This window comes from Eschrichtius robustus, chromosome 5 (assembly GCF_028021215.1).
Source record: "Eschrichtius robustus isolate mEscRob2 chromosome 5, mEscRob2.pri, whole genome shotgun sequence".
NCBI lineage: Eukaryota > Metazoa > Chordata > Mammalia > Artiodactyla > Eschrichtiidae > Eschrichtius > Eschrichtius robustus.
The window spans coordinates 59,408,643-59,428,798 of record NC_090828.1 but is presented as its reverse complement, the minus strand read 5'-3'; positions in this window follow the sequence as shown (position 1 = coordinate 59,428,798).

Sequence of the window (20,156 nt, the reverse complement as noted above, 5' to 3'; positions counted from 1 at the left end):
CCAGAGAAAATATCTGAAGAGATTATAGTCCAAAATTTCCCTAACATGGGAAAGGAAATAGCCACCCAAGTCCAGGAAGCGCAGAGAGTCCCATACAGGAGAAACCCAAGGAGAAACACGCCGAGACACATAGTAATCAAAATGGCAAAAATTAAAGACAAAGAAAAATTACTGAAAGCAGCAAGGGAAAAAAGACAAATAACATACAAGGGAACTCCCATAAGGTTAACAGCTGATTTCTCAGCAGAAACTCTACAAGCCAGAAGGGAGTGGCATGATATACTTAAAGTGATGAAAGGCAAGAACCTACAACCAAGATTACTCTACCCGGCAAGGACCTCATTCAGATTTGATAGAGAAATCAAAAGCTTTACAGACAAGCAAAAGCTAAGAGAATTCAGCACCACCAAACCAGCTCTACAACAAATGCTAAAGGAAATTCTCTAAGCGGGAAACACAAGAAAAGAAAAGGACCTACAAAAACAAACCCAAAACAATTAAGAAAATGGTCATAGGAACATACATATCGATAATTACCTTAAACGTGAATGGATTAAATGCTCCAACCAAAAGACACAGGCTTGCTGAATGGATACAAAAACAAGACCCATATATATGCTGTCTACAAGACACCCACTTCAGACCTAGGGCCACATACAGACTGAAAGTGAGGGGATGGAAAAAGATATTCCATGCAAATGGAAATCAAAAGAAAGCTGGAGTAGCTATACTCATATCAGATAAAATAGACTTTAAAATAAAGAATGTTACAAGAGACAAAGAAGGACACTACATAATGATCAAGGGATCAATCCAAGAAGAAGATATAACAATTATAAATATATATGCACCCAACATAGGAGCACCTCAATACATAAGGCAACTGCTAACAGCCATAAAAGAGGAAATCGACAGTAACACAATAATAGTGGGGGACTTTAACACCTCACTTACACCAATGGACAGATCATCCAAAATGAAAATAAATAAGGAAACAGAAGCTTTAAATGACACAATAGACCAGATAGATTTAATTGATATTTATAGGACATTCCATCCCAAAACAGCAGATTACACTTTCTTCTCAAGTGCACATGGAACAGTCTCCAGGATAGATCACACCTTGGGTCAGAAATCAAGCCTCAGTAAATTTAAGGAAATTGAAATCATATCAAGCATCTTTTCTGACCACAATGCTTTGAGATTAGAAATGAATTACAGGGAAAAAAACGTAAAAAAGACAAACACATGGAGGCTAAACAATACGTTACTAAATAACCAAGAGATCACTGAAGAAATCAAAGAGGAAATCAAAAAATACCTAGAGACAAATGACAATGAAAACACGACGACCCAAAACCTATGGGATGCAGCAAAAGCAGTTCTAAGAGGGAAGCTTATAGCTATACAAGCCTACCTAAAGAAACTAGAGAAAGAAGAACAAACAAAACCCAAAGTTAGCAGAAGGAAAGAAATCATAAAGATCAGAGCAGACATAAGTGAAATAGAAACAAAGAAAACAATAGCAAAGATCAATAAAACTAAAAGCTGGTTCTTTGAGAAGATAAACAAAATTGATAAGCCATTAGCCAGACTCATCAAGAAAAAGAGGGAGAGGACTCAAATCAATAAAATCAGAAATGAAAAAGGAGAAGTTACAACAGACACTGCAGAAATACAAAGCATCCTAAGAGACTACTACAAGCAACTTTATGCCAATAAAATGGACAACCTGGAAGAAATGGACAAATTCTTAGAAAGGTATAACCTTCCAAGACTGAACCAGGAAAAAACAGAAAATATGAACAGACCAATCACAAGTAATGAAATTGAAACTGTGATTAAAAATCTTCCAACAAACAAAAGTCCAGGACCAGATGGCTTCACAGGTGAATTCTGTCAAACATTTAGAGAAGAGCTAACACCTATCCTTTTCAAACTCTTCCAAAAAATTGCAGAGGAAGGAACACTCCCAAACTCATTCTATGAGGCCACCATCACCCTGATACCAAAACCAGACAAAGACACTACAAAAAAAGAAAATTACAGACCAATATCACTGATGAATATAGATGCAAAAATCCTCAACAAAATACTAGCAAACAGAATCCAACAACACATTAAAAGGATCATACACCACGATCAAGTGGGATTTATCCCAGGGATGCAAGGATTCTTCAATATACGCAAATCAATCAATGTGATACACCATATTAACAAATTGAAGAAGAAAAACCATATGATCATCTCAATAGATGCAGAAAAAGCTTTTGACAAAATTCAACACCCATTTATGATAAAAAACTCTCCAGAAAGTGGGCATAGAGGGAACCTACCTCAACATAATAAAGGCCATATAGGACAAACCCACAGCAAACATCATTCTCAATGGTGAAAAACTGAAAGCATTTCCTCTAAGATCAGGAACAAAACAAGGATGTCCACTCTCACCACTACTATTCAGCATAGTTCTGGAAGTCCTAGCCACGGCAATCAGAGAAGAAAAAGAAATAAAAGGAATACAAATTGGAAAAGAAGAAGTAAAACTGTCACTGTTTGCGGATGACATGATACTATACATAGAGAATCCTAAAACTGCCACCAGAAAACTGCTAGAGCTAATTAATGAATATGGTAAAGTTGCAGGATACAAAATTAATGCAGAGAAATCTCTTGCATTCCTATACACTAATGATGAAAAATCTGAAAGAGAAATTATGGAAACACTCCCATTTACCATTGCAACAAAAAGAATAAAATACCTAGAATAAACCTACCTAGGGAGACAACAGACCTGTATGCAGAAAACTATAAGACACTAATGAAAGAAATTAAAGATGATACCAACAGATGGAGAGATATACCATGTTCTTGGATTGGAAGAATCAACATTGTGAAAATGACTATACTACCCAAAGCAATCTACAGATTCAATGCAATCCCTATCAAATTACCAATGGCATTTTTTACGGAACTAGAACAAATCATCTTAAAATTTGTATGGAGACACAAAAGACCCCGAATAGCCAAAGCAGTCTTGAGGGAAAATACGGAGCTGGAGGAATCAGACTCCCTGACTTCAGACTATACTACAAAGCTACAGTAATCAAGGCAATATGGTACTGGCACAAAAACAGAAACATAGATCAATGGAACAAGATAGAAAGCCCAGAGATAAACCCACGCACCTATGGTCAACTAATCTATGACAAAGGAGGCAAAGATATACAGTGGAGAAAAGACAGTCTCTTCAATAAATGGTGCTGGGAAAACTGGACAGCTACATGTAAAAGAATGAAATTAGAATACTCCCTAACACCATACACAAAAATAAACTCAAAATGGATTCGAGACCTAAATGTAAGACTGGACACTATAAAACTCTTAGAGGAAAACATAGGAAGAACACTCTTTGACATAAATCACAGCAAGATCTTTTTTGATCCACCTCCTAGAGTAATGGAAATAAAAACAAAAATAAACAAATGGGACCTAATGAAACTTCAAAGCTTTTGCACAGCAAAGGAAACCATAAACAAGACGAAAAGACAACCCTCAGAATGGGAGAAAATATTTGCAAACGAATCAACGGACAAAGGATTAATCTCCAAAATACATAAACAGCTCATTCAGCTCAATATTAAAGAAACAAACAACCCAATCCAAAAATGGGCAGAAGACCTAAATAGACATTTCTCCAAAGAAGACATACAGACGGCCACGAAGCACATGAAAAGATGCTCAACATCACTAATTATTAGAGAAATGCAAGTCAAAACTACAATGAGGTATCACCTCACACCAGTTAGAATGGGCATCATCAGAAAATCTACAAACAACAAATGCTGGAGAGGGTGTGGAGAAAAGGGAACCCTCTTGCACTGTTGGTGGGAATGTAAATTGATACAGCCACTATGGAGAACAATATGGAGGTTCCTTAAAAAACTAAAAATAGAATTACCATATGACCCAGCAATCCCACTACTGGGCATATACCCAGAGAAAACCGTAATTCGAAAAGACACATGCACCCGAATGTTCATTGCAGCACCATTTACAATAGCCAGGTCATGGAAGCAACCTAAATGCCCATCAACAGACGAATGGATAAAGAAGTAGTGGTACATATATACAGTGGAATATTACTCAGCCATAAAAAGGAACGAAATTGAGTCATTTGTTGAGGCGTGGATGGATCTAGAGACTGTCATACAGAGTGAAGTAAGTCAGAAAGAGAAAAACAAATACCGTATGCTAACACATATATATGGAATTTTTTAAAAGTGGTACTGACGAACCTAGTGGCGGGACAGGAATAAAGATGCAGACGTAGAGAATGGACCTGAGGGCACAGAAAGGGAAGGGGAAGCTGGGATCAAGTGAGAGAGTAGCAGTGACATATATACACTACCAAATGTAAAATAGAGAGCTAGTGGGAAGCTGCTGCATAGCACAGGGAGATCAACTCAATGCTTTGTGACAACCTAGAGGGACAGGATAGGGAGGGTTGGAGGGAGGCTCAAGAGGGAGAGGATATGGGGATATATGTATACATATAACTGATTCCCTTTGTTGTACAGCAGAAACTAACACAACATTGTAAAGCATTTATACTCCAATAAAGATGTGAAAAATTTTATTTTTCTTAAATTTACCAAGGCTCGCCTTGTGGTCCAGCATGTGGTCAATCCTGGAGAATGTTCCGTATGCACTTGAGAAGAAAGTATTCTGCTGCTTTTAGATGGAATGCTCTATACATATCAGTTAAGTCCATCTGGTCTAATGTGTCACTTAAGGCCTGTGTTTCCTTATGATTTTCTGTCTGGATGATCTGTCCATTGATAAATGTGGGGTGTTAAAGTCCCCCACTATTATTGTTATAGGTGCTCCTATGTTGGGTGCATATATATTTACAATTGTTATATCTTCTTCTTGGATTGATCCCTTGATCATTACGTAATGTCCTTCTTTGTCTCCTATACCAGTCTTTATTTTAAAATCTATTTTGTCTGATATGAGTATTGCTACTCCAGCTTTCTTTTGATTTTCATTTGCATGGAATAGCTTCTTCCATCCCCTCACTTTCAGTCTGTATGTGTCCCTGGGTCTGAGGTGGGTCTCTTGTACACAGCATATATTCGAGTATTGTTTTTGTATCCACTCTGCCAGTCTATGTCTTTTGGTTGGCGCATTTAATCCATCTACATTTAAGGTAATTATCGATATCTGTCTTCTTATTGTCATTTTAATTGTTTTGGTTTTGTTTTTGTAGGTCTTTTTTCTTCCCTTCCTTGTTTTTTCTCTTCTCTTGTGATTTGATGACCATCTTTAGTGTTGTGTTTGGGTTGCTTTTTCTTTTGTGTGTTTCTTTTGTAGTTTTTGGGTTTGCCGTTCCCATGAGGTTTTGATATAACAGTCTATATGTGTACAAGGCTTTTTGTTTTTTAGGTTTTGTTTGTTTGTTTGTTTAAGTTGCTGATCTCTTTCCTGCCTAGAGGAGTTCCTTTAGCATTTGTTGCAAATCTGGTCTAGTGGTGCTGAATTCTCTCAGCTTTTGCTTGTCTCTAAAGCTTTTGATTTCTCCATCAAATCTGAATGAGAGCCTTTCTCGGTATTCTTGGTTGTAGTTTCTTCCCTTTCATCACTTTAAGTATATCGTGCCACTCCCTTCTGGCTTGCAGCGTTTCTGCTGAGAAATCAGCTGATAACCTCATGGGAGTTCCCTTGTATGTTATTTGTCATTTTTCCCTTGTTGCTTTTAATATTTTTTCTTTGTCTTTAATTTTTGTTAATTTGATTACTATGTGTCTCAGCATGTTCCTCCTTGGGTTTATCCTGCCTGGGACTCTCTGCGCTTCTTGGACTTGGCTGACTGTTTCCTTTCCCATGTTTGGGAAGTTTTCAGCTATTAGCTCTTCAAATATGGGATTTGATTTTATTGTGATTGTGCCCTTCCTACCGTCTCATTGCAGCTTCTCCTTTGTCTTTGGATGTGGGGTATCTTTTTTGTGGGTTCCAGTGTCTTCCTGTCGATGGTTGTTCAGCAGTTAGTTGTGATTTCAGTGCTCTTGCAAGAGGAGGTGAGCACATGTCCTTCTACTCCACCATCCTCCAAGTCAACCTGTTTTTAGAAAAGTAATTCACTCTTATAAAAAGTGCAAAAAACGTACCAATACACACAAAAGTTGTTACCAGTTTGCTCTCTATCACCTTTTATTTTGGGTGAGAAATAACAGAATATTTATTTATTAGGTTGGCTTAAGTTAAAAAATAAAAAGATTCAGTTCTTGGTGGGTTGGTTTCCATGTTGGAGAAATGGATATAAGCTGAATTAAAGGGAATGAGTTTTATTTAGTTGAAAGGAATAAACAAATAAGCAAAAGCCCTTCAATCAACCAGCGGCAATAAGTACTTCTTTCCAGTATATTGTTTTTCATTTAGCTTAGCTTTTTTTTTTTTTTTAAAGAAGTTTAAAACCATAGTGGAAGTCATGATGGTGTGGAATGCTGGCTGGGAAAGCATCTTGGTATCTTTTCATTTTGCCTGAGTCTTATTCAAAATAGTAGTTTCAAATGGCATGGGAAGTTTGCTTAAATCAAATAGAAACTTAAAGCACATGAATCAAGCAGCTGGAAGAAAAAAGTACTATAAATATAACGTAAATGCATAATTATAAAAGAAAAAGATACCCAGCCTCACAATAATTAAAGAAATGCAAACTAAACTGAAAGGAGATGCAATTTTTAAAAGCCTATCAGGTTGATAAAGACTAAAAAGTTGGATAATGCTCAGTAATTGGAAGTAAGGGGAATCAGGCAGATCACAGGCCAGGGGTTGGAATGTAAATTGGTACAACCATTTTAGACAGCAATTTGACAACACCTAGCAAAATGTTAAATGCATATAGCCTTTGGCATACCAATTCCATTCCTAGAAATTTATCCCAGATGTGAATGTATAAGTACAAGCTCATGGAAATTCATTCTGGCCTTGTTAGAAATAATGGGAAAATAGGTACATTGCTAGAAATAGCAATGTACCCAATAGAGGGCAGGCTGAATAAACAAATAAATGATAACATATAGAATGCTTGCTTGTTTTGTGCTAGTACTCTTCTAAGAGCTCTATGTGTGTGAAATCATGTGATCTCACAGGAACCCTGACAGTTGGTTCCCTTCTTATGATGGTACAGCCATATAAACACCATTCAGCCATCCAAAAGCACAGGGGTAGGTCCAGATGTGCTGACACAAAGACTATTCATGAAATAGAAGGGATAAAAGGAAATTTCAGAATTGTCTATAGAGCACAATTTCATTTATGATTAAAAGAATAATAAAGTATGTATATATGTTTATATTTGTGAAGAAAATGTCTAGAAAGATAAACCAGAAAGAAACAGTTCAAGTGGGATCCTCTGGGGAACTGGGACTGGTGAAGCCAGAGAGGGGAGGAAAACCTTCCATTTTTTATATTAATACCTTCTTTACTTTTAAAATTTATTTCTTTATATACAATGCATGTGTATACATTAATACTTTTTGCCTGGAGTTAGACAAACTGCAAAGTTTGAGGTCCTAGTTCCCAAGACTGCCTTCCCTTCTAACACCAACTGCATGTTTGGTGGGGAGTGACTCCCAAGACCACCCTCAAGTTTGATAAATCACTAGAAGGGCTCCAGAACTCACTGAGAGCTTTTATATTTATGGCTATGGTTTATTAGCGGGAAAGGAGACATTAAAATCAAAGGAAAAGAGGCATTGGGCAGAGTCTGGGAGGGTTCCAGATGTGCAGCTTCCAACATCCTGTCCCGTGGAGTTAGGATACATTTCCCTCCTGGCATCTACATGTATGCATGGAGTACTGCCCACTGGGGAAGTTCACCTGAGCGTCAGTGTCCAGTTTTTATTGGGATTTCACTATGTAGGCATGATTGGTGACCACATGGTTGAACTCAGCCTGTAGGCTGATACTGTGTGACCTAAGCCCCACCTTAAATTACAGCTAGTCTTTCTGGAGAGGCCAGTCCCCACGCTACAATCCAGGGTGGCCATCGTGGGCTCTACACAACGACAATCCTATCAGGTATGACACAGATTAATCCCGTAAGCTGAGGGCAAAGGCCAGACCTCTCTTTGGGCAAGGCCAAATTCTTTACTGTACATTTTTATAATTAAAACCTGCAATAGCTATGTGGTTGGTTTTCCATGTGCTTGTCCATACGTAGTATAGTTTCTAAATTATGTTTTTATGTAAGAGGATTGATTTGCACTGAGACTTCCTGATCATGTGGATTTTTGTTCTGTGCTTTCTTAGATTCTATATTTGTCTAGTTGGCATTCATTATTCACAGGGCCAAACTGATGGCGACCATTGCTCACATCTCCCCTGTGAGCTAGCTTTTGTGGGTGCACAAAAATCGTATTACAAGGCCTCTAACCAATCATGAGTCCACACTCCCAACCACCTCCTTTATTTAACTCTCACACACCAACCCAACATTCCTCTCCCCTAATCACCAGAGCTAGGTAGCACAAAACTAGACACAATCCCTATAGCCCAGAGCTTGCCAACGTTATTTAAACTAGCCAATCCTAAACTGTTTTCCCTGCCTTGCTTTGCCTTTCCCGGGGAAAACAATAAAAGTCTGGGCCATGTTTTCCCTTTGCTGCTTCTGCCTTCTGACCAAACCTGGTGCTTCCCCGTGAGGCCCTGCATGGTACAGCAAGCTCCCTTCTCTTGGGAAATGTAAGTAATCACAATCTTCTTTCAATGGCATTAGCCTCTCAGTCATCTCCATAAATTAAAATCCTGTGGGTACAATCAAGACAACCTTAAAACCCCTCCTCCATGGGCCTAGGTTTCAAAAGGGTGATAGTCCTTACTAGCTGGCACAAGCCTGGCTCATACATGCTTGTTGAATTTAATGAACAAGTTTACAGTCATTGCTCCATTGATGCAGGAGATAAATTATTCATCTTGCTTGATGCAATCAGCACTCTACGTGGAATCTGAAAATAAGTTCCACAAACCACTTGTGGAAATGTGCATTGGCCTACAAATTCTTCACTGACTGAGTTTACTGGAAGCACTTATGTCCTAACTTGGTCACTGTAGTTTTGTCACTCTTCCCTCCCCTCTCTCCTCCTTTCACCCCAATTCATTTAGTTAGCAAATAAGCTTGTACCTACTGTCAGTAACTAAATCTGACTTGGCCAACATAAAAGCTAAAACTCAGAATGAAGAGAAGATTGTGCTTATTCCCTCCAGGCTTGTTGCATGGTTTGTTTCAGGCTCTGAGAAATGTTAGTTTATGACTGTTTTTGTTTATTACAAAATGTCAATTTCCTGGAGCTGGTTTTAACCCAAACACCTTAATGGCACTCTCAGGTAAAGATATGGAAAACAGAAAACCTGGTAAACTGAAGATGTACTTTTGGTAGTTAATTATAAATGACAGTATCATCATCTTCGATTTGACCCAGCAGTCCCCAAAATGAGATTTGGCCATATTCCCACATTTTCAGGGACAAAAGGTATAAAGATATGAATGGATTGGAAAGGAGAAAAACTGTGATAAGAATATTAAATGCAGAACAAATTTAAGTCTCTAGTAATAAAAAGTGGATAAAGTGCTGAAGTTATGGACAAATAAGGTTAAAAAATGCCAAGCCATAAAGGATGAAGAATATTTGGGGTTTTAATAACACAGGTGAGCTTTTATAGCAATAATAATAATTTTTAAAAAAACCCATAGTGACTGCCTTAGGCAATAGCAGAGGCTGTTTATGGTTGATTTCCAATAATTTACAAAGGCTGACTCAATTAAGAACTCAAATTCTGGCTTCCCTGGTGGCACAGTGGTTAAGAATCCGCCTACCAATGCAGGGGACACGGGTTCGATCCCTGGGCCGGGAAGATCCCACATGCCGCGGAGCAACTAAGCCCGTGTGCCACAACTTCTGAGCCTGCACTCTAGAGCCCACAAGCCACAACTACTGAGCCCATGTGCCACAGCTACTGAAGCCTGTGCACCTCGAGCCCGTGCTCCACAACAAGAGAAGCCACAGCAATGAGGAGCCCACACATCACAACAAAGAGTAGCCCCCGCTCGCTGCAACTAGAGAAAGCCCACGTGCAGCAATGAAGACCCAATGCAGCCAAAATAAAATAAATAAATAAATAAAAATAAAAAGAACTCAAATTCCGAACCAGAAAGCCTGAAAAACACTTTAAAGAAGAAAACTCTATTTTATACATATTAGTTACTGTATATATGTCAATCCCAATCTCCCAATTCATCCCACCCCTCCTTTCCCCCCTTGGTGTCCATACGTTTGTTCTCTACATCTGTGTCTCTATTTCTGCCTTGCAAGCAGGTTCATCTGTACCATTTTTCTAGATTCCATATATATGCGTTAATATACGATATTTGTTTTTCTCCTTCTGACTTACTTCACTCTGTATGACAGTCTCTAGGTCCATCCACGTCTCTACAAATGACCCAATTTTGTTCCTTTCTATGGCTGAGTAATATTCCACTGTATATATGTACCACATCTTCTTTATCCATTCGTCTCTTGCTGTACAGTAGAAACTAACACAACACTGTAAAACAACTATACACTAATAAAAATAAAATAAAATAATATACAGTGATTACACTGAGAAAAAAAAAGAAAACTCTAAAATGGCTATTTGGGAATACTGACATTCTTTCTTCTATAGATCAGTTAATGAAAAATCATTTTATTTATATTATTCCACTTGGCCAAAGTACAGTAGAAAATCAGAAGAATTAAAACACTTTGCTTTTTATTATACTCTTGGATCTTTAACTATATTTAACAAGCTACTCAGGAACCATGGTTTAGCAGCCAAATAGAAGATGGGGAATTGTTTTTGTTCAGTCAGGATAAAGAGTGTTAAAGATGCTCTGTGAAGCATAGTAAGTTCTGTGAAGTCAGGTGTATCTGAAGGCTTTTAGCCGCAAGTAACAGAATACTCAACTAAAAGTGGCTTAAACAATGAGAGCATTTAATTCTTGTACAAAACAAGAATCTGGAGGGAGGCTGACCCAAGATTGGCTAACAGTTAGGGATGCTTCTTTGCCCATCTCTTGGCTTTCCTTTTCCACAACTCCAAACACAGTTCTTTATTAAATCGATTTTCAAATAACAAAGGAATGATGTACAGAGGGCCCTGGAATTCACCCCAAGTCCCTGGTAGCAGGAGAGAAAAGAGACTGACAATGTCTTCTTGTCTCCCTCTTTTCATCAGGGAGGAATTTTTCCCCCAAAGCTCTGCCAAGCCCCTCCCCAGACTTCTTTACATTTCACAGGCCAGAACTGGAGCACCTGCCTATCCCTAACCCTGGCAGAGGAGAAAAGAGATTACATGGTGAATTTAGACCAATAATAATGCACTTCCTGGAGCTAGGCACACTTACTTTCTGTTGAACAAAATTAAGATTTTGTTGCAACACACCACTGTAAAGCAATTATACTCCAATAAAGATGTTAAAAAAAAAAAAGATTTTGTTGCAAGGAAGAGGGGGTGTGCTGGGTATGAGAAATGGTTACGGGTAAATAATCAACAGTGTTTGTGATATTTGAAGGCATTAGCAGGTAAAAGGTGGGACTTTGGTCCCAATGCCTGAGCTGGTCATCACTATTCAAGGCATGCATAAGAAAGGAAATAGATCTTTCCTTTGTTACACTGTTTAAACTGAGTAAAGATGTTAGTCAAACCAGACATCAGATGTACCTTTGGATGAGTCAAACCACAGGACAGGCTCCTTCCTCGGAAAGAAAACTTGGCCAAATCTAATACAGTTCTTCATTACATCTATTTTCAAGTAAAAAAAGGAATGATGTCCTGAGGTCCCTGGAATTCACCCCCAAATGATACAAATACAATAAGCCAAATGGCTGAAGTCACTTACACACAAAATTTGACCAAAGCAAATATGCTTGCTCTCATGCTGTGATCAGAGGAGCAGCAAACTGGAGGCTTTGTTCAAAGTAAAGAGAACAGTGGATTCTAAAGATGAGGGTCTTCAAGAGGGGGCTGAAAGATATTAGTAAACAGGGTTAGTTAATCCACTCAGGCAAGAGTCACAAAAGTCCAAGGGGTGCTCTCTGGTCTGCACTGTCATGAGATTTCAAAGGACTGAAATCAAAGGCTATGAACTGTACACTCCCCACACCCTCATTCATATCACTGTAGCAGCAGCTGGGACTGCTATTCTCTACTGAGACAAACTTTTTTGAAGAGGGTAGTTACCCTAAACAGAAACTGCTCAGATTGGGCAGGCCTCACAAGAAAAAGAAGTGAGGAATTTTACCACAAAAAAGGAAAAATAAAACGCAGAGCCTCATGAGAGATTACCTTAAATGCTGGTATTTTCTATTTCCTGGGACAAGGTAAAGAGCAGGCTCACAAGGAGTGAGAAGGTACCCATTCCCCCAGGACTGACACTCAGCTGGTACACTGTCCCCGCTGATACTGGAATCCTTCTAAAGCTGACTCAAACCCCAAGTGCTCCTCCACTTCATGATCCAATAAATAAAGGGTTAATAAATGGAGGCGTCCAGGATTCTGTGCTAGCCCATGGAAACTTGGTTTAAAAAAAAAAAAGAAACAAAAGCAAAAAAGGCAAGTTGAAGAGAGCTGTGGAAAAGCTTCTACTAACCCTTCAAACCTACTCTCTTCACATACCTTCTGCTATGGCTTTGATTCAAACATCACTGGGAAAACAAGCTATATCTCTTCTACTCATGTTCTTACTGTCTTCTTTTCTATGCCAGTGGAAGAAGCATTCCTGCATCTACCAAAGGCCAGTCCTTCCACCTGGGTTCCAGATGGAACCCTCCCACCCCACAGCTTCTCAAAACTACACTTCTTCTGTCCTCTCCTTTCTCTCTTACCTCATCAGCCTCAAACTCTCCTCTCCAGGAGCATACCTATCAACACCCAGACATGCTCTAGCATTTTCCATCACACAAAAGCAAAACAAAATGAAAAAATCTACCAAAAACCAACCAACCAACCAAAAAACCCTTTTGCCTGATCATCTCCCTCCAGCCTCTACCCCGTTTCTCTTGTCTCCTTTGTGGAAAAACTTCTCAAAAGAGTAATTCAAACTTGCTTTCAAATGAAACAACTTGTCAACCAGCATTTTTTCAACTGCTCAGCAGCATTTGCTTTCTTTTTGGAACTCTGTCTTCTCCTGACTGCTCTGACCATACCCCCTTGTTTTTTTTCCTACCTCATTAGTCGCTTCTTTGAATCTGTTTTGCTGATCTCTACTCCTTTCCTTGACCTCTGACCAGACTCATTCTTGGCCCTTTCCTCTTCTCTTTCTATTCACTCTCTGTAGTCTGGGTGATCTACTCTAGTCCCCAGGTTTTAAATGCCATCCATATAGTGATGACTCCAAATTTATATATCTGCTGCCTCAAACTTTCTTCTGAGCTTCAGATACATGTAGCTAGTGGCCAACTTCATATCTACCCATCTTGAACCTACCTTTAAAACATTTTTTAAATTGGGCTGTTTTTCTTATTGTTGAGTTTTAAGAGTTCTTTTTATGTTTTGGGTAACAGTTCTTTATCAGATATGTCTTCTGCAAATATTTTCTCCCAGTCTGTGGCTTGTCTTCTCATTCTCTTGACAGTGTCTTTTACAGAGCATAAGTTTTACATTTTAATGCAGTCCAGCTTATCGATTCTTTCTTTTATGGATTGTTATCTTTGGTGTTGTATCTAAAAAGTCATCACCGTATCCAAGGTGATCTAGATTTTCTATGTTATCTTCTAGTATTTTTATAGTTTTGCATTTTACATTTAGGTCTGTGATCCATTTTGAATTACTTTTTGTGAAGGGTATAATACTGTGTAGGGAGCCATTTTTTGTATGTGGCCGTCACTGGTTCCAGCATCATTTGTTTGAAAATTTGTTGAAAATCTTTGCTCCATTGTATTGCCTTGGCTCCTTTGTCAATGGTCAGTTGACTGTATTTATTCTGTACTATTCTGTTTCATTCATCTATTTGTCTCCTCGTTCACCAGTATCACACTGTTTTGATCACGGTAGCTTTATAGTAAGTCTTAAAGTTGGGCAGTGTCACCTACATTCAAAACAGATTCTTGATCCCCACCACCCCCCCACATCCCGTAGCTGTTCCTCCCCCAGGTCTTTCCCATCTCAGTAAGTGGCACCATCATGCATCTACCTGCTCAGGCTAAAAACCTAGGAGTCATTCTTGATTCTTCCCTCCCCACCTCTCATCCATTCCATCAGTATGTCTTGTGAACTCTTCCTCCAGGAAGCAGGTCGAATCAAGTTGCGTCTCTCCATTTCTTTGTAGTTCAAGCCAAGAGTCAACCTCATTGGTACCTCTTATAACTGATCTCTCCCGTGTCTCCTCTACAGTCAGTGAGCCCCCTCACCCTCTTTTCTTCAAAAAAAAAAAAAAGAAAAAAAAAGCAGGAATGAAGATTTATCATATACTTTTTATATTCAGCCTTAAATGAAAACACCAGTCTAAGCAAAGTGGATTTTTATGCGCTCTGTTGAAATCAGTTGGGGATGAGAGTTTTGGCTAAATTCCTTAGGAGGAAGGGTAAAGCCCTAGACCTGCGCTATCCACTACAGTAGCCACTAAGGCACATGTGGCTGCTGAACACTGGTAATGCAGCAGGTTTAAATTGAAGTGTTGTAGATATAAAATACACTTCAAAATTTGAAAACAGTATGAAAGAAAAAATTGAAACTATCTTATTAATAATTTTTAGGTTGATTTTTTTAAACATTTTTAAAACTTATTTTCCTTATTTTTTTGGCTGCGTTGGGTCTTAGTTGTGGCAGACAGGATCCTCGCTGAGGCATGTGGGATCTTTCATTGCGGTGCATGGGCTCCTCGTCGTGGTGTGCGGGCTTCTCTAGTTGCGGCATGCAGGCTTCTCTCTAGTTGTGGTGCGCGGGCCAGAGCGTGTAGGCTCAGTAGTTGCAGCACACAGGCTTAGTTGCCCCGTGGCATGTGGGATCTTAGTTCCCTGACCAGGGATTGAACCCCTGTCCCCTGCATTGGAAGGCGGATTCTTAACCGCTGGATCACCAGGGAAGTCCCCTCATTGTAGTTTTGGTTTGCGTTTCTCTAATAATTAGTGATGTGGAGCATCTTTTCATGTGTTTGTTAGCCATCCGTATGTCTTCTTTGTAGAAATGTCTATTTAGGTCTTCTGCCCATTTTTTGACTGGGTCGTTTGTTTTTTTGATATTGAGCTGCATGAGCTGTTTGTATATTTTGGAGATTAATCCTTTGTCAGTTGCTTCATTTGCAAATATTTTCTCCCATTTTGAGGGTTGTCTTTTCATCTTGCTTATGGTTTCCTTTGCTGTGCAAAAACTTTTAAGTTTAATTAGGTCCTATTTGTTTATTTCTGTTTTTATCTTCATTACTCTAGGAGGTGGGTCGAAGAAGGTCTTGCTGTGATTTATGTCAAAGAGTGTTCTGCCTATGTTTTCCTCAAGAGTTTTATAGTGTCTGGCCTTGCATTCAGATCTTTAATCCATTTTGAGTTTATTTTTGTGTATGGTGTTAGGGAGGGTTCTAATTTCATTCTTTCACATGTAGCTGTCCCAGGTGATTTTTAAAAATATGAATCAGATTGCACGTCTCTCTTGTTTAAAACTCTTTAATGATTATCTATTTAAGTCAGAATAAGATGCCAGAACTTTCTCATGCGTGCAAGGTCCTGCATAACCAAGAACCTTTTACTCATTACACTTTAGCCACTCCAGCCTCCTGTTCCTCCAAAACACCAGGTCCTTTCCTGCCTCACAACCTCTGCATTTGCTGTTCCTTCTGCCTGGGAATCTTGTACCCTACTTGTTTTGATGGCTGCATACTTTTCATTCTTCAAGTCTTGGCTTAAAGGAATACATGAAAGTTCTCAGATATGATGTAATTCTAGATGCATTTTTACATTGCCTTCAAATCTTTAATTCAGTTATTTAAATGAAAACATTGCATAATGATTATAATCCCATTTATGTAAAAACATATGTAGATGTATACATACATGTAAGTACAACAGTATTTGGAAGGATACACACCAAACAGTTAACTGAGGGTACCTCTGTGACCATACTATACATATTGTTCTGCAACTTACTTTTTCACAAAGCAAAATGAATAAGAAATCTTTCTATGCTGCTCATATAGATGTACTTTATTCTTTTTAATGGCTGAAGGTAGTCTTTTCTATGGATGTATTATAGTTCATTTCACCATTTTCCTATATTGATGAATATTTAAATTGTTCCAATTGTTTTTGCTATTACAATTGAATCTTATTACAGCTGATATGGATTTCAATTCTTTTGACCACAGAAAATAATTTAGCTTCTCATCTATGGGAATGAGTCTTTTATCATAGTTTCTGAAATAACACCTCCTGTTCAATTGTGAAATGTGTCCATCTTCAGCATTAACAAACTTTTTTTGCCTGTGGTTTATATACTGATATTATCACTGGCCAACATCTTTAAAAATTTTAAGTATATAAGCACTTTACGAACACTCAATATTGCCAGTAACACTTTGGGCATAAGGGCCGTACCAACCAATCATTTAATTGAGGGATGCATTTTTCTTTTTAAAATTGAGGTATAACTTATATACAGTAAAGCACTCAAGCCTTGACAGCTGGATGAAAATTTACATATATGTACATCTGAGTAACTGTTCCCCAGATAAAAGCATAGAGAATGTCTTCCACCTTAGCAAGTAGAGAGGGATAGCACATTTTCACTGAATAGGATACTTTTTTTTTGCTGTGTGGCGCAGCACGCAGGATCTTAGTTCCCTGACCAGGGATTGAACCCGGGCCCCCTGCAGTGGAAGCGCTGAGTCTTAACCACTGGACCGCCAGGGAAGTTCCAAGTAGAATACTTCTTAAACTGCCTTTTTTTCTTTAAATTTCCACATTCTTCACTTCTTTAGGATAAATACTCCTTTATGATTCTCATGGTAACAATAATTTGAAGGAGAAGAGGGTAAGGTGAAGAAATAGAGGCATCACAAGGGTCTGTTGGGTATTCTCTCATCTCTACTCATCCCTAATCATTTATTTATTTTTAGAAGCTGCTCGTGGATATCCTAGGCTGGATTAATGGGAAAATCATGGATTGCTGAACCTTTTGCATTTATATGATTCAGGCTGGCAGGATTTTCATTCTACCCTCCCAAACTTGTTTCTATTCATTAAGGCCAAAATGGGTCATTCAATGCAAATAATGCTCTACTGTACTGGTTTAAAAATTATGAACAATCATCTTTTTTTTTTTGGACAGAGAAAATAATGAGCTGTGTAATTGGTTAAGGGATTTAATTTCCTTGTGCCTTTACCAAAAAAAAGGAATAATGAGAGAGAAATAGGCTGTGGTCAGATCATCAATGGCCTCAATTGCCAAGTTGAGATGTTTGGATTTCCTTACCCTTTCTTTTCCCTTGGCTGTCCAAAACCCCCTACAGTATTTCAGTTACACTGTGTTGAATAGGATTTTGTGGCTACTCTGAAAATGTAATAACCATTTTCCGTGTGCAAATTAATTTCAACTTCCAAATAACAACTTTATAATCTTTGCAACAGTTTATTATTTTATGCCGTCATTATGGTTAATCTTAATCTTTCTGCTCCTCAGTTACTTTTTTCTTTTTTTTTAATACTTATTTATTTATTTGGCTGCGCTGGGTCTTAGTTGCAGCATGTGGGATCTTCGTTGCAGCACGCAGGATCTAGTTCCCTGACTAGGGATCAAACCCGGGTCCCCTGCATTGGGAGCGCGGAGTTTTAACCACTGGACCACTAGGGAGGTCCCCTCAGTTACTTCTTATTTATAGGATAGGTAAGTTAAGCAAGAAATGACATTTTCAGTCTAAGAATTCAATGATTTATATGAGGTCCTGGCATGTTATTAGCAAAATGTCAACATTTGTCACTCAATTCAACTATTTCCTCTTTCGGAATATTCTTTAGCAACATTAAAATATTAATATTTCTTCTACAGCACAGGTATTTAAATAACCCCAGAAAAACATGTTCTATAGTTGTCTTGAGTGTGGTACATAAGGACTGGGCCTATTAGGAGCGCCTACTTTTGGGTGATGTTAAAGGGAACAATATGGAATTTACATTTATTGTGTGGCTACTGTATATCTGGAACGCTCTTTAGTCCTTTCATACTAGGCCATTTAGTCTATGATCTTCATTATACATGTGAAGAATGTAAGACAGGAGGAGTAATTTGCGGAAGCAGTGGAATTGATACCTGATCCAGACTGGATTAGCTCTTTCCACCCAATAAAAGCTGTGCTCATAACACAGAACAGAAGGTATAAACTTCAAAGAAGGTATAATGGAGACAAGAACAGAGAATGTCTATATTTGCTAGGGTAAAAAGCTAGGCTGCTACAACAGAAATATGGTAGCTCAAATACAGTAGCTTAAAGAACCCTGCAGTTTCTCTTTCACATACCAGTCCCAAGGGAAGTGGTCAGGTTCCTGGGCGCTCTGCTCGCCAGAGTCCTTCAGAGATGCAGGTTTCTGTTATACTGTTGCTCCGCTGTCCCCTAAGGTGATGTCCTTGTTTGCATTAACAGTGGGTTCCCTGGAAGGAAAGTAGCTCCTGAGGGGAGCACATATTCAAGGTTTTAAGGCCTTCATTCACATTCCACTGACAAGAACTTAGTCATGGAACCTACACCTAGCTGCACAGAGTCTGCAGCAGGACAGCCAGGTGTCCAGCTATACTGTATTTAAACTATGAAGAAAGAAGAATGCATTCTGGTAGAAAACTAGCATACTCTCGTATAGTGTCACTTTCTCAGGGTAAAAATCAGCATAGGATGGATGAAATAATCTGCAAATAACCTTTTTCAAACAAATAGTTTATAGTCATGATCTGGAGAGTAAAGTGTTTTATAAAACAATATCAAGACAACAAGGAAAATGTGATTGAAACTTAATTAATTGAAGATGTGATCTACTCCTTATACTCTAAGGCAACCAAGATGGTTTATTTCACCAGAAAAAAATGCAATTTGCATGAAGACCAAAAGGAGAGTGCAAGAACTGAACGTATCACTATTTATCCTTCTCTCCCCCACTCCTGTGGCAAGAGACTGCACTGACCTTACTGGATGGACTCTGTGGGCCCTCAAATGCAAGCCACATACACAGGTCCCTTATGACAGGCTCTTCCCTCCTTGGTTGCTTGCCAAAGCATGAAAGCAACTCTGCTATCCATATAAGAAAACAGATACAGAAGTGCTCCCCTGGAATGGTATCAAAATAAGCCACTCTCTGGGCTGGGAAGCATAAGTCAAAGGAACAGCTGGATCTGAGCATTCCAACTCATGTGACTTGAGTTTTTTTCATGTTTCGTTAAGAACTCTCTTGCACACCCTAGAGCTTGGAGGTCTATGATGCTAAAACAGTAAATCCCCCTATTATCTCCCATTTTTATGTGTCTTTAGAAGAAATACCATAATTATTTGTGCCCATCTTTTTACTGTGACCATACAGAGGCAGGACTAATAAAATGACCTAATGATCAAGTACACAGAAGTATCCTCAACTGGGGACAACCACTAGAAGTCCTGGAAGTGATTTCCTAATGAACATTTACATTTCTCTCTTTTAATTTTACGTTCACCAAGCAATTTACTGTGCTATAGTTTTGCCTCGTGAATGGATACAGATGCTAGAAGGAACCACTCCAAATATAAGTTAAAAGAATATAAATTAAAAGAATTGCTAACACTGACTAAGTACTTACTAGTTACTAAGCAGTTTTAGTGCTTTATGGGCGTATTTCACTTTATTGTGCTTTACAGATACTGTGTTTTTTAGAAATTAAAGGTTTGTGCCAACCCTGCGTTGAGCAAGTCTATCGGTGCCATTTTTCCAACAGCATTTGCTCACTTTGTGTGTCTGTGTCACATTTTGGTAATTCTTGCAATATATCTAACTTTTTCATTATTATATTTATTATGGTGATCTGTAATGAGTGATCTTTGATGTTACTACTGCAAAATATTACAACTTACTGAAGGCCCAGATGATGGTTAGCATTTTTTAGCAATA